Below are 15,612 nucleotides of genomic sequence, written 5' to 3'. Positions count from 1 at the left end.
TACATCAGAGGGAGGAAATTCTATGTTAAACTAGGAGATCACATGTCTGATATATACGACAACAACTATGGAGTTGCACAAGGGAGTTGCTTAGGTCCTTTACTCTTCTCCCTTTACATGTTACCGCTGGGTGATATCATCAGAGAACATAATGTAGATTTCCATAGCTATGCGGATGATACACAACTGTACATATCTGCTGAACCAAATGATACAGCGATTAGCTCCATTACAGACTGCTTACTGTCAATAAATAAATGGATGAGTAAGAACTTCCTGAAACTAAACGAGAACAAAACTGAAATTCTAATTATCGGCTCCAAAACTAAAAAAGAAACATTAATAAAGAACCTGGGGGGACTAACCCCTTGGATCAAATCTGAGGTCACTAGTCTTGGGGTTATCATAGATTCAGAACTGAACTTCAATTCTCATATTAGCAAAGTGACGAAAACATCGTTCTTCCATCTCAGAAATATAGCAAAAGTACGACCATTTATTAATCAGAACGATGCTGAGAAGCTAATTCATGCATTCATATCTAGCCGGTTAGACTACTGTAATGCACTTTTCACAGGTCTCCCTAAGAAAACCACAGAGAGGCTTCAGCTAATCCAAAACTCTGCAGCCCGACTGCTAACTAGAACCAAAAGGAGAGAGCACATTAGTCCAGTCCTAGCCGCTTTACACTGGCTTCCCGTAACATTTAGAATTGACTTTAAGGTCCTTCTCCTTACATACAAAGCTCTAAATGGACAGGGACCTAGCTACATCGCCAACACTCTAATAAATTACACACCAGCAAGAACACTGCGATCATCAGCTGCTGGACTACTAGAGGCTCCCAGAAGCAGTCAAAAGAGGATCGGTAATGCAGCCTTTATCAACTATGCCCCAAAACTATGGAACAAACTACCCCAAAACATCAGGGAAGCCAACTCGCTAGACATCTTTAAAAGACAGCTTAAAACCTATCTCTTTGCTCAGGCATTTCACTGATAGTTATCTGCTACCACCTAGTGGCAAGAGGAAACATCAGGGATATCCTGACACAACTTGTATTTATTCTTACCCTGCCTACTCTTTTACACTGCCTATCAAACTCATGTGTCGGTTATTGCACTTTTTACTTCTTACTGATGACTTTTTTTTAAACTGAATCATTTTAAACTATTCTTATTTATTGCTAGATCCAAATGTGAAACACTGCGGGTTGTGACGCACACACACACAGTCACACACACACAGTCACACACACACACACACAATCACACACAAACACACACACACACCGACATACACACATACACACACACACACACAGACACACACACCGACATACACACACACACACACACACACACACACACAGTCACACACAGACACACACACACCGAGTTGTAGTAGCGTTGTAGTTGTAGATCTAGGTTAACTGTGTCCTGGTAGAGTAGTAGTAGATCTAGGTTAACTGTGTCCTGGAGTGGTAGTTGTAGAGTAGATCTAGGTTAACTGTGTCCTGGAGTAGAGTAGTAGTAGTTGTAGCGTTGTAGTTGTAGATCTAGGTTAACTGTGTCCTGGTAGTTGTAGAGTAGTAGTAGATCTAGGTTAACTGTGTCCTGGTAGATCTAGGTTAACTGTGTCCTGGGGTAGAGTAGTAGTAGAGTAGTAGTAGTTGTAGCGTTGTAGTTGTAGATCTAGGTTAACTGTGTCCTGGTAGTTGTAGAGTAGTAGTAGCTGTAGTAGTAGTAGATCTAGGTTAACTGTGTCCTGGAGTGGTAGTTGTAGAGTAGAGTAGATCTAGGTTAACTGTGTCCTGGAGTGGTAGTTGTAGAGTAGTAGTAGCTGAAGTACAACCACACACACACACACACAACACAATAAACACACATACACACTAAACAACGATGCATACAGGATTATTTATGACTATTTTTAAACTGAATCATTTTATTCTTATTATTTGCTAGATCCAAATGTGAAACACTGTGATTATTTGTTCATGAACTACAGGAGTATTACTGAATAGAGAGCCTATTAAGATGCTAGATCCTAATGTGAAACACTGTGATTTGCCATATCTTGCTATGCTCGCTCATGCCTGTATTTTTTATGTCCGTTCTATTTTATAATTTTTTGACTATTTTTAAACTGAATCATTTTAAACTATTTTTACTATTTGTGTTACTGAAAACTGTAAGCGGAGAGCCTATTGGGATACTAGATCCTAATGTGAAACACTGTGATTCTACCCGTCTATCTTTTTATGCTCGCTTATGCCTGTATTTTTTACTGTTGTGAAGCACTTTGAACTGCAACCTCTGTATGAAAAGTGCTATACAAATAAAGTTATTAATTCCATACCGTGGCGGTACAAGCCTTAACAGCCCACCAGCCACTCGCCAGGCCGACCCACCCAAGGTGTCGGCCGGGCGGGGCATTGTTTCAATATATCAAAAACAAAGGACTGACGTTAACATGGAGCACCAGTGGTGATTGCAAACAGCACCCTCCACTGTGGTGTGCACCATGAAAAGGTTAAATGAATAAAAGAGCTAAACCACAAAAACTGTAGAATGAGCAAACCCATACACACAAAGTTAAGGGGAGACGGACCAGACCCGTCTTCATTCAAAATATTCACAACAGAACACCAGCCCTAGTTTAGCCCATTTACCAAAAAAGGTAAACAAAGCCCCCCCCCGCACTACTCCCCCAATATACCGATTGACCGTCAGTATGAATGGTTTGAGAGGAGAGAAAGCTGTAGCAAGACAGACCTTCTCATAGCAGAGTGACAAAACGAAACAATAGCCCCCTACACAGGGCCGCCCCAGGAGATGGGGGGCCTCGCGTCTAAAAACGCACAGGGCCTCACATTTCTCCCAGGCGGCCCTGCCCTTATACTACTGCAGCCTAACGCCAGGCAATGTGGGACCCAAGACAACAATTGCCTGTGCACAGACACGCAACATGTTTATCATGTCGGCTGGACCCATAGCCCCACTACCCGACGCCAACCCAGATGGGAACACCGTTCAACAAACCCCGCCGGAACACAAGGTAAAATACCTGGCTAGGAACCTAGCCACGACCTACCCCGTTGTCAACCCATTTACCCGAAAAAGGTAAATAGAACTCAAAAACCCCACAACAGCTACCGACTGACCTTCATTGATGAACCGGGCAAGAGGCGGGAGAGTGACAACATCTCACGGCGGAGACATTAAAACAGCATAGCAATTAGCAGTAGTAATAGCATGCGGCAGTAGCGATAGCATGTTAGCATAGCTTTAGATGTTTTAGCAGCACGCCCAAGACAGCTTGGAAACCGTTCCCTGCAGAGAACGTTCACCAAACCATCCTGCCCCCAGCGCCAACACACAACATGGTTGTGTTAACAAAACAAACCAGCATTACTAACACTAATACCCATGCCTGAAGACACAGGGCCTACCTGAGTACAAGCTGGCCCGACAGCCAGCCTTGTACAGCTGAACCTCGATGTGCAGTCATCAAACGAGGAACATCAACACAGACCCGTCGTGTCGCCGAAAACATGCGTCGAAGATGCCAGGGGCCAGCAACCTCCGGTAAGCTTCCAACATTATTAATCTTCCTTAATCTTTTCATTCCGCTAGCTCGTATGGTGCACGCATCCAATACGCTGGGACGAAAATAGAGGAAGGGTGTTTCATGACCAGAGTCATGGTTATATGGGCGGTGCCACCATAAGGGGCGGGGCCCCATATAGGTGGGGTGCATGTGTTTTTATTCGTGGGAGATACATTAGGTATCACAGGAGATAGGAGTATCTCGTAAGGCTCAGAGCGGGACGCGATGCAAATACGGAATATAACCATTCCCTGTTAGCCATAGCTAGCGATGATGTGGCACTTCACCTCCCCCACCCAGCGAGGGTGAGGAGGGATTTCAAAGTCTCTGATCAGCGCGTCTGCTCGATTCCACGTTGTGTCTTAATCTAACTTACCCCGGAAGGAACCCACCTCTCCTAACGTTCTCAGCCTAGCAACGGGCCCCGCCCCCTCTTCTCGTTACTACGTGACACGCTACCATGGCAACGGCTGGTCACCTTTAACACACTAAACGTCCGTTTCTATCGATGTCAAACTCTCCCCGTAGCTCTGACCAAACCTGCCTCCACCAGTGCTTATCAGTGTTTATGTTAACAAGCTGCCGACGACCTCGGAGCCCATGGCTCTATTAGAACTGGCTTCCCAGTCTAACTTGAAAACACACACCACTAAATACTGTCCTCCTCATCTGAGATCTAATAGCAGTGGCGGCTGGTGAATTCTTCTCCAGGGGGGGCGCTATACCAAACATTTTGCAAACATGTACCGAGGCACGCATTGGCGAATATTTAAGTAGGTAGAGTACAACTATCACCATTGCCATCAATCAATATATGATCACAGTCAGTCAATGCAGCCACGTTTCCAATAGCCCTACACAAACACGCACGCCCAGGTCTCTCTCTCTCTCTCTCTCTCTCTCTCTCTCTCTCTCTCTCTCTCTCTCTCTCTCTCTCTCTCTCGTATTCAGATCCGTCCAATAATAATCACAGATGTATATCTTGTCATTTTAAACAAGTTACCATTATATTGTCCGGGTGATTATGCTTCCCCGCGGCAAAATTAATTAGTATCCCCGACCCCCTCTATCTCTCTCTCTCACACAGACACACACAGCTGCATGACGTGGAATCCAAGGCAATCTATCGTTACAAGACTTACTTACCATCACAAGAGTTGAATTGGGCGAGATATTCAGCTGTCCAGTCCACAACAAGCCATTTAAATCCACTCAAAAAGAAACTCCAGTAACGTTTAAACTAGGGATGCACCGAATGGGAAATTCTTGGTCGAAACCGATACCGAAAATAGAAAACAGTTGGCCGAAAAGCGAAAGCCGAAAGGCCGAAAATGATTCATAGAATAGAATTTTTTTAACAATGTTGTGGAACATTATGATTATGGAAAAATATATGATTATGGCAAAACTTAACTTAAATAATAAATAATCACTATTATGGGTCCATAAAACATTTATTCAGCACTTCTGAATGCATACAGTACATTAATTCCATCTTTTCTCTGGCTGCCGCAGCGGACATCTGTGCTCTACTGAGCGCACCTTTCTAGTCCCCAGCTGAATGTGCTCGCTTGACTCGGCACAGTAGACGCGCGACAGACAGACAGCGTCAATGTGAGAAACACAATCCCCCCCCCCTCTCGCTCTGAATAATTTGCATATTAGATCACTCAGTGATTAACCGCAACGGGCATATAGTAAATAAGGATATAAAAGCATGTTAAAGACGCATTTATTGGACACGTTGCGCGCAGAGTTTACATAGAAACAGTGCGACTCCCGACAGCGCGACATCATCACAACAACACGCGAATAATATGCATATTAGATCACTCCTACCGCGACGGGCATATAGTAAATAAGGATATAAAAGCATGCGCGCAGAGTTTACATAGAAACAGCGCGACTCATCACAACAACACGCAAGGTTGTTAGGTTGTTTCTGTTTCTGTGATATATTTTCGGTGAAAAAACTCTTTTGGCCGAAAGCCGAAAGGCCATTTTTTGCCATTTTCGGCCGAAAACTTTTGGTACCGAAATTTCGGTGCATCCCTAGTTTAAACAGTCCATACCGTCGTTAGCTGCATCCAGCTACCAGCCAAGGTAGCATAATCTCCGGACTGCCGGAAGGATCCGATCATCCGGAAGGACCCTGCTTGCTTGGTGCGCTAGAAAACGCGCTCCGATTCCATCATATTACATCATATTTGAACGCACTGATAGGCGAAATGTATTTGCTAGACCTATTTAATTGGCTGCGTGGATACAGCGATGAAACCAGTGCACGCCCACTGTGTGCGCGATACGTCTCGCCCAGCCTCAGAGAGTCTACTCTCATATCAGACAGTGACGTCATGTGAATCACAAAACAATGATTTATATTTGATATATTAACGTTATATTGTGCATTGGAAACACAAACATATTTAAAATGAGTAAATATTATTCATTTTAAACATGTTAATTTTATTTTTAAGGGTCTAAAATAAAAATAAAACATTTTCTTCTTCTCCTGCTCTCTTTACCAGGGGGGGGGGGGGGGGGGGGGGCGCTCCAGCGCCCCTAGTGGCCAGCCGCCACTGTCTAATAGCAGATGCTGTCACCCACCGATATATACATTATATACACATTGAAAAACATAGATTCCTTCACTGTGAGGCCCAAATGAAAGACATTAGCAACTTCAGAGGGTGGGACATATAAACACATTTACTATCCAATAGCATTGTGAGGCTGAACAACAGGACCAATTGACTATACATGTGCTTAAAAATTTTTAAATAAACATTTACAGACTTTTTTTGTTCAAATGGCTAAAAGTGATTTTGTAATTTTGCAACCGTGGGTCTCACAGCGTAATTTTAATCCTGTGAGGCCCAAATAAAAAAGACATTAGCAACTTCAGAGGCCAGAGGGTGAGACCTATAAACACAGGAAGGGTGCCGTGACTGAAAAAAAGGTTGAGAAACGCTGGTATATGGTGTGGCTCTTTGTGGTACCACAGTCATTTTGTCTCTGACTGGTTGGCCACCCCTGATGTAGAGAGATTAAAAAGATATGCTATTTGCTCTGTGATTACTGGAGCAGCTAATTTAAGAAGGAAAGGGTCCAAGTTGTCCTCCCCAGTCGACTTTATGGTATCAATAGACATCAACATAATAAAAACTAGGCGGCTAAGTGGCGCAGTGGGCAAGGCGCTCGTCACTAACGCAGGAGATGCTGGGTTCGAGCCCAGCTCTCGGCGTTGCTTCAAGCTTGGCTGGTCGTTCATACTAATACAATTGGCAGTATTAGGGGGTGGGAAAGCCGGTGGGTGGGGATCGGACGTTGTGGACAGCGACTCCTACAGGTCGGTTGGTGCGCCTGTACAGCAGAATCAGGAAGTATCGGGGGCAGCGTGAGCCTCCCACTCGTTACTCCTCGCCACTGAGAGATCGCGCTGTACAGGTGAAAAGATGCGACGGCTGCCTCCTCGTGTACCGGAGGGGACGCGTGAATATTAAAGGCAACCAACTTGTGTTCAGCTTTTCGTTCAGCGTTTCTCTGATTGGCCACACCGCCCTAGCACACGCCCTTATCGCGCTGTGTGTTGTTACGTGGCAGAGAGAGACGCGGCAGACAGTGACCGCGGCCGCGCATGCGCATGAGGCTCCCCCAGGTGCTCTGAGAGGTGCCTCGTTGTGTTTGCGTTGTTGGTTAATGCCCGTTGTTGTTGGTTAATGACATATCGCCGCATCACTTAACGCCATAACTAACTGCCTAACTAACTAACTAACTAACTAACTAACTAACTAACTAACTAACTAACTAACTAACTATTTCGCGATGGACTGATGTTATGACGTTACAAACGAGAAATAACATTATACATTATGCTCCGCGAAATAAAGAGAGCTTATTATTAATCAGTCAGCAGCCTCCACTGATGTTATGACGTTACAAACGCGAAATAACATTATACATTATGCTCCGCGAAATAAAGAGAGCTTATTATTAATCAGTCAGCAGCCTCCACTGATGTTATGACGTTACAAACGCGAAATAACATTATACATTATGCTCAGCGAAATAAAGAGAGCTTATTATTAATCAGTCAGCAGCCTCCACTGATGTTATGACGTTACAAACGCGAAATAACATTATACATTATGCTCCGCGAAATAAAGAGAGCTTATTATTAATCATTCAGCAGCCTCCACTGATGTTATGACGTTACAAACGCGAAATAACATTATACATTATGCTCCGCGAAATAAAGAGAGCTTATTATTAATCAGTCAGCAGCCTCCACTGATGTTATGACGTTACAAACGCGAAATAACATTATACATTATGCTCCGCGAAATAAAGAGAGCTTATTATTAATCAGTCAGCAGCCTCCACTGATGTTATGACGTTACAAACGCGAAATAACATTATACATTATGCTCCGCGCTTCATTCATTTCATAATCAGTCAGCAGCCTCCACTGATGTTATTTCATTTGGGACCTCTGCCGCTTGCAGGGACATCTGCCGCGTTCGCGGCAAAAGGGGGCGGGGGGTCGTGCCAAATCAGAGAAAAGCTGAACACAAGTTGGTTGCCTTTAATATTCACGCGGAGGGGATACGTGATGCAAGGCTTCGTCCACATTGCAGCCGACCAGTGGGAGGCATGGTCTAGCAACGTTCGAGACAGGGGAGGGAAGAATTGGATAATACGAAATTGGGATGGGAAGAAAAATTTAAAAATGGGGAAAAAAAGTAGATAAAAAAAAAAACATATTAAAAACTGCATTAGGAGTAATACGGTCAAAGATAAATGTAGTGGCAGGCCCTCCTGGAGCCCGTCGCTGTGAGGCCGAGAGGCGAGGTGACCTTTGGGACTGGAGCTGGAGTGAAGCAGTGGTTGAGGGCTGGGGTGGCGATGGGGGCTGCAGCAAGGAAACTCCGGCTTGAGGTCGGAGCGGTGATCCAGGTTGATGTGGGGAAGCTTGAGGGTCGGGAGGAAGGGTCGTCGCGCACCCCGGCAGGGTGGGATCTCCCAGGTCTATGGCCTGGAACCTGTTTGAGCTGTAAGAGTCCATTTCGAGAGGCAGGGTGGAATAGCACTTGCTTCTCCGTACTGGTACCTTTGACCAGGAGTTAGCATGGACCTGTAAGGTGGTCGAACAGCTCAGAGCCTTTGGCTTCGCCCCCAAAACAGGCCACTGATCCTGGAACATAGCAGAGGATGTAGAGTGGGTGTCCTTGCCATCCCAAATCTGTGTTAGCGCCTCGTCTAGTTCCCGGTGACTGTTTTTAGTGGTAGCATCGTTAGCATAATTAGCAGCGGACCTGTGGATGCTGGTGGTTTCAATCATAGAATCCAGCAATTGATTGTCTTCCTTTATCTGGTAAAGGATTTAGATTCTCCCCTCCAGCTTGGATATCCTCTTGCTGCTGTTAATACAGCCCACACAGGGCAGTGGGAGAGCGGCTGTCATCGCCATGGTAACCGGCTTGGCGCTAACTTATATGGAGCTAGTAGGCTTAGCAGGCTAGTAGGCTTAGCAGGCTAGCTAGCGGCCAATTGTTTGGCAAGCACACATAAAAAGTCTGTAATCCAGAATAAAAAAGACCAGTCCAGGCCAAACTAAACTGAAATTATAGACTACTGGAGATTAGTTTATGAGCTACAAACCAGTGGACGACGCTAGCCGGGATAAGCTAACAAGCTACAAACAATCACAAATCGGAGATTAATTTTGCAAACGGGGAAATGTATAACCCCCAGAGCAAACCTGACTAACGGAAGGGTAGTTGAGATGAAAAAGGGGAAGCAGGGTAGAAAAATGTAGGTCGTAGACGCCGTCAGCGGAATGTAGAGAGCCTTCCGAAACACGTCCTTCAATTGCTTGCACTGCTGATCTCGTCAATCAACTAAACAGTGAACCTAATACAAGACAATACAACTCTAGACTAACAGGGGAACATGAAGAAGAGCGAGAGAAAGAAGGGGAGAGAGAGAGCAAGAGAGAGAGAAGAGGAAGAACACAAAGGGACAGAGAGACAAGGAACACACATACTGAGACAGGGAGAGGTAGAGCAGGGGAGAACAGTCCTTGACACGTTACAAGTAGGGATGCTCGATATTGGCTTTTTTACCGATACCGATATACCGATTTTGTCCAACTCTTAATTTCCGATATCAACCGATACCGATATATGCAGGGTTTCCCCCCCCAAAAAACTGAATAATTTCAGGTAATTAACATTACACTCTTGTTGTGTAATTAACACAACATTATGCATACTTTGACAATAAATTAAATAATAATTTGTTCTTACTTGCTTGCCTGGGTAAATAAAGGTTAAATAAATGTAAAAAATAAAATTTTAATTAAAAAAGGTAGGCCGATAATATCGGACATCCCTAGTTACAAGCCCTAGATAAAAAGTAGGCTACAGCTCTAATTTTCTAATTAAACACTGAGAGCACTTACTGGAAACACCATTTTTAAACAAGCTTTTAATTAAAGTTTAAGTTGTAGATATAATTGTATATGGATGTGTGTACTCTAGCTACATGTCAGTTACATACACAGTGAATATAAATATGAAAATAATTTAATTAATTATAGCCTATATACACAACATTATATTAGCTAGATGTAAACCTATTCAGACCGGCCTATAGGCTTACATTGTTCATTGCTGTCATCAAAAACTTTAGAATCAAAACAGAGCTCTTCTTCATTAAGGGTTCATGTCTAATACATCTGGCCTCCTCGTCCTCACCTGGAAAAATAGAGGAAGCATGAACATTTCAGGTATGATTTTGTGTATAGAATATCAAATCTTCATATTCAGAAGACTTTGTGTACCTATTGTCTCATTGTGAGTAAAGACGCATTCAATAAGGTGTCTTATGCAATGACAAATGTAAACTAACATACCCGCAGTCCTGTGTCAACGTTCTCTAGATGTGGCCTGAAAAGTCCAGTGTGACCTGGTTAATAAAAATATGATCAAATGAACAAGGTGAGTGTTAAAGCCACTGCCAGAAAGGGGGATTACAGGGGAGAAATAACAGAAAGGGACAAACCTAGGTTTGAGAAGTCGAAGAAGTCTTCCTCAAAGTCCGTCAACCACCTGGCGTTGCTCTTGTCCACATGCCTGAGTTATCGATAAACAATATTTTAATAATTTGGGATTATGAAACTGATTATAATTGGTTGATTCTGAACAAAGCATGTGCTCTGATTAGTTGACCATGTGCATGTTGGGTATGACAACCCACCAAATCTGTCTCTTCTTCAGAACCACAATCGCCACGATGACAAGAATTATCAGGAGGAGGGCTGCTGCCAGCGATCCGAAGAGAGCTCCATAGAACCCCTGTCCCCAGTGTAGTAGATCACACTGTGGACCGTGATACTGCTGCAGGGCAGACCCGTAGCACCTATGTTAGAGGGGCACACATTTGATTCAACAAGATCCAAATAGAAGTAGGATAATCAGAATCAAAGCCCCATTCCAGAGTTTATTCAGCCATAATACCTACATTTAGTATTATTTACATACATTCCTGAAGAATTTGGCTTGTACCGGTACGTAGAGAACAAGGTTTTTACAACTGTAGTTTAACTTGAATGTTTTTAAACATTACAAATGTACTGTGAACAAAGCTATTACTTTGTGTATACAAAATCTCCCATCCCATCTTTTATGTTCAGTGGTGGGGCCACCTTTCTGTTTATATTTGGATTGCAGAGTTGACTTTTAAAGTAGTTTTGGCTTACTGGCAGATAGCTCCAACTTGAATGTTATTCACACATTCTCCATGTCGATGGCAGTAGTGGAGGTTCGTCATGCAAGGTCCTATACAATGCCACATCCCATCAGTATAGTTCAGCTCAGCAGTATAGTTGACAAAGCCTCTGCAGTTAATGTAATGCCCCAGATCTGTGATATCTGTTTTACATACGTATAAAAACAAGAAAAAGAAAAAAAGATCATCTTGAATTCTTAAAATCATTATCTTTATGCCAATATATTTACATTTTATAATCTATAACTACATTTGGTAATTATATTGATGCATTAGGCTAATCCCACAACCACCATGTCTGATTGATTATAAATGGTAAATGGACTGCATATACAGTGTATAGCGCTTTACAACTTATGCCTCACATTCACCCATTCACTCACACATTCACAAACCGATGGCAGAGGCAACCATGCAAGGTGCCCACCTGCTCATCGGGAGCAGTTAGGGGTTCAATGTCTTGCTCAAGGACACTTCGACACGCTGCCAGGGGAAGCCGGAATTGAACCGGGAAACTTCTGATTACGAGACGACCGTTCTACCTCCTGAGCCACTGTCGCCCCGTGATTATCATAGAGGAATGCTGTTTAGTGTACAAGGTAAGGTAGCAACTTCCTTATTTTACCCTGTTGAAACTGTAATTGGAACAATGTATTTCTAAATGACACATGGTGTATATACTCACTTTTAACTGTAACTGGCTGAAGGGTGAAATTAGTAAGCTGTACTTTCACACCGCCAAAGACTTGACCAATTCTGTCAAGGGTTTTTGTGGAATTCAAGATGTCCAACAATTTGTCCTTTAGTTTATGGTTGAGAAACTGTATTTGAGTTTCATTGTTCAGATAGTTGTATTCCACTACACTTTCTGCAACAACACTTCCTGGTCTACAACAGAAAGAGAAAACAAGTTAGGTAATGCTAAATTAACGCAGAAAAGCATTGTCTGTCCCAGCAGACCCACTTTCATCTATTTGGAAAAACAAACTAAAAGTACCGTAGTTTAATGACTTTTATGGTTCTGAAGTTTGGATCTGCCTCCTTGCAAAAAATACTGAGCTGGAAATAAGACAATAAATCACAGCTGTTAACATGATTATGATAATTTATATAATTAATAAATTCCAAATAAATATAATTCAAAAACTGTAAAAAGCACATCCCAGGCAAATCATTGGTTGAAGTATTCACAAGTGTAAGCATGGATTAGGTTTCCATAAATGTTCTTATTGTTTTATCGTTAATTAATGGATAATGTTGGAAAAAGAATTTAGCTCTTGTACCTGCTCCACCAATTTGTTGATGAATTCTTGTGACTGAGGTGAACTTAAATTTCTGTAAGCATCCTCAAATGTCTTGTTTATTACCAAACTAATATTGGCTTTTCTTACTGCGTCAGGACCTGGAAATGGTAATCATTCTTTAATTATGACATTATAGTAACATAATCCCGATTCTAACATTGAAGTATGCAGAAGAAAGTGAAACAAACTGAAAATATTGATCAGGCAATGCATGTGTTCCATTCCATTTGGAAACCACCAAAAATCAACATTAAACTTGTTACCAGATTGAAGCACAACTAATTAATTATCTCTATGGCTAGCCAAAGAGATCTCTGCTCAGACATGTTGACAGTGGAATAATATGACACATAGATCTACCCTTGTCATGGTCACATCAAGATTATGAATAAGAAATATGGAGAGAATAGGTTACTCACCAAGGACAGCTGTTGTGTAATTATCTCCAATGATGCATGTATCTCCAGAAGTGAACTCCCTGCACTGGTAAGTTGTAGGTGTAGTGGTGAATGTTGGTTGCTCAGTAGTGGGCAATGTTTCTTGCGATGTTGGAGAAGTTTGTGGACTGGAGACTGACTGATTTGCTGTCATCACATTCCCGCTAGTTATAGCATGTTCGGTTACAACTGTGGGTTGCATCGAAGTTGTCCCACCAGAGGAGGCTGGGGTTTCTACAGTATTCTGTGTTGCTTCACTACTCGTCTGGACTGAAGTAGATTGCTCAGTAGTGGGCAATGCAGTGGAGGATGATTTGACAGTTTCACCTGTTATTGTTGGAATTTCAGTCTTGAATGATGTAGAATGATTCTCCTCTGTTGTAGACTGAGACATTGAAGATGTTTCAGGACTGCTCAAAGAAAGCTTAGTTGTCATTGTTATTGGTGATGTGACCTCACTTTCAGGTGCAACTGTTATTGGCGTCAATGTTGTCTGTAGTGTTCTTGTGGGCAGGGCTGTGGATGATTTTACAGTTTCATCTGTCACTGTGGACACTTCAGACTTGAATGTTGTTGAGTTTGACTCTTCTGTTGTAAAAACTGTTTCTTGGGTTGTTGGAGAAGTTTGTGGACTGGAGACGGACTGATTTGCTGTCATCACATTCTCTGTAATTATAGAACGGTCGGTTACAACTGTGGGTGGCATCGAAGTTGTCCCACCAGAGGAGGCTGGGGTTTCTACAGTATTCTGTGTTGCTTCACTGCTTGTCTGGACTGAAGTAGATTGCTCAGTAGTGGGCAATGCAGTGGAGGATGATTTTACAGTTTCACCTGTTATTGTTGGAATTTCAGTCTTGAATGATGTGGAAGGACTCTCCTCTGATGTAGAATGAGACATTGAAGATGTTTCAGGACTGCTCAAAGAAAGCTTAGTTGTCATTATAATTGGTGATGTGACCTCACTTTCAGGTGCAACTGTTATTGGTGTCAATGTTGTCTGTAGTGTTCTTGTGGGCAGGGCTGTGGAGGATTTTACAGTTTCATCTGTCACTGTGGACACTTCAGACTTGAATGTTGTTGAGTTTGACTCTTCTGTTGTAAAAACAGTTTCTTGGGTTGTTGGAGAAGTTTGTGGACTGGAGACGGACTGATTTGCTGTCATCACATTCTCTGTAATTATAGAACGGTCGGTTACAACTGTGGGTTGCATCGAAGTTGTCCCACCAGAGGAGGCTGGGGTTTCTACAGTATTCTGTGTTGCTTCACTACTCGTCTGGACTGAAGTAGATTGCTCAGTAGTGGGCAATGCAGTGGAGGATGATTTTACAGTTTCACCTGTTATTGTTGGAATTTCAGTCTTGAATGATGTGGAAGGACTCTCATCTGATGTAGAATGAGACATTGAAGATGTTTCAGGACTGCTCAAAGAAAGCTTAGTTGTCATAATTGGTGATGTGACCTCACTTTCAGGTGCAACTGTTATTGGCGTCAATGTTGTCTGTAGTGTTCTTGTGGGCAGGACTGTGGAGGATTTTACAGTTTCATCTGTCACTGTGGACACTTCAGACTTGATTGTTGTTGAGTTTGACTCTTCTGTTGTAAAAACAGTTTCTTGGGTTGTTGGAGAAGTTTGTGGACTGGAGACTGACTGATTTGCTGTCATCACATTATCTGTAATTATAGAACGGTCGGTTACAACTGTGGGTGGCATCGAAGTTGTCCCACCAGAGGAGGCTGGGGTTTCTACAGTATTCTGCGTTGCTTCACTGCTTGTCTGGACTGAAGTAGATTGCTCAGTAGTGGGCAATGCAGTGGAGGATGATTTTACAGTTTCACCTGTTATTGTTGGAATTTCAGTCTTGAATGATGTGGAAGGACTCTCCTCTGATGTAGAATGAGACATTGAAGATGTTTCAGGACTGCTCAACGAAAGCTTAGTTGTCATTATAATTGGTGATGTGACCTCACTTTCAGGTGCAACTGTTATTGGCGTCAATGTTGTCTGTAGTGTTCTTGTGGGCAGGGCTGTGGAGGATTTTACAGTTTCATCTGTCACTGTGGACACTTCAGACTTGAATGTTGTTGAGTTTGACTCTTCTGTTGTAAAAACAGTTTCTTCGGTTGTTGGAGAAGTCTGTGGACTGGAGACTGACTGATTTGCTGTCATCACATTCTCTGTAATTATAGAACGGTCGGTTACAACTGTGGGTGGCATCAAAGTTGTCCCACCAGAGGAGGCTGGGGTTTCTACAGTAGTCTGTGTTGCTTCACTACTCGTCTGGACTGAAGTAGATTGCTCAGTAATGGGCAATGCAGTGGAGGGCGATTTGACAGTTTCACCTGTTAGTGTTGGAATTTCAGTCTTGAATGATGTAGAATTATTCTCCTCTGTTGTAGAATGAGACATTGAAGATGTTTCAGGACTGCTCAACGAAAGCTTAGTTGTCATTATAATTGGTGATGTGACC

The sequence above is a fragment of the Notolepis coatsorum genome (assembly GCF_963971535.1).
Source record: "Notolepis coatsorum genome assembly, chromosome: 6".
Lineage (NCBI taxonomy): Eukaryota > Metazoa > Chordata > Actinopteri > Aulopiformes > Paralepididae > Notolepis > Notolepis coatsorum.
Note: the sequence above shows the minus strand (reverse complement) of the source record.